The sequence below is a fragment of the Nannochloropsis gaditana genome (assembly GCF_000240725.1).
Source record: "Nannochloropsis gaditana CCMP526 unplaced genomic scaffold scaffold468, whole genome shotgun sequence".
Taxonomy (NCBI): Eukaryota; class Eustigmatophyceae; order Eustigmatales; family Monodopsidaceae; genus Microchloropsis; species Microchloropsis gaditana.
Window position 1 is genome coordinate 21,298 of NW_005803485.1, and position 599 is coordinate 21,896.

A 599-nucleotide genomic window follows, 5' to 3' on the forward strand; every position below is an offset into this window, starting at 1 on the left:
TACTTTGGATTCAAGACAAGCTAGGTCCCGCTTCCGTTTTTCGATGTAAGTCGAATCTCCCCTAGCCTCCTGTCCTCCTATCCCGGATGCTTGTCGCTTGTCCTTCATCCCTTCTCTCCTCCATCCCCCCAATAGATAGACGCGCGAGCGTGTCTTCTGTCGCGGCTTGGACAGTCTCTACCACCCATTGACCTCCAAAAGCTAGTCTCTGCTCTTCCGTTCCTTGTCCACTCACGTCCTCCGACCATATACATCCCTTTTCCTCTCTCCCTCCCTTCTCCCCTTCCTTCCTTCCCTCACTCCCTGCCCCTCTTCCTCCCTCCCTCCCCTCCTTCACTTCTCCTCGTTCCGGTCCTCCACATTGGTGGAACAGCTCTCACAGAACTTGTCCAAGAGCTCCTCCTTCTTGTCCTCAACCGCCGCGCCACCCCGCCAGAAATCCGGTCGCCGCCCGCGCAGCCTCTCGGTCCTTTCCCGGTACTCCTCCTCGCTAATCTCTTCGTAGGGCATTTGCGGGTAAGCTCCCGCCTCCATTTTGGGCAGGAAACTGATGCCTTTGAGCTGGTATTGGAAGACATCCAAGGCGCGGGCCAAGTCTT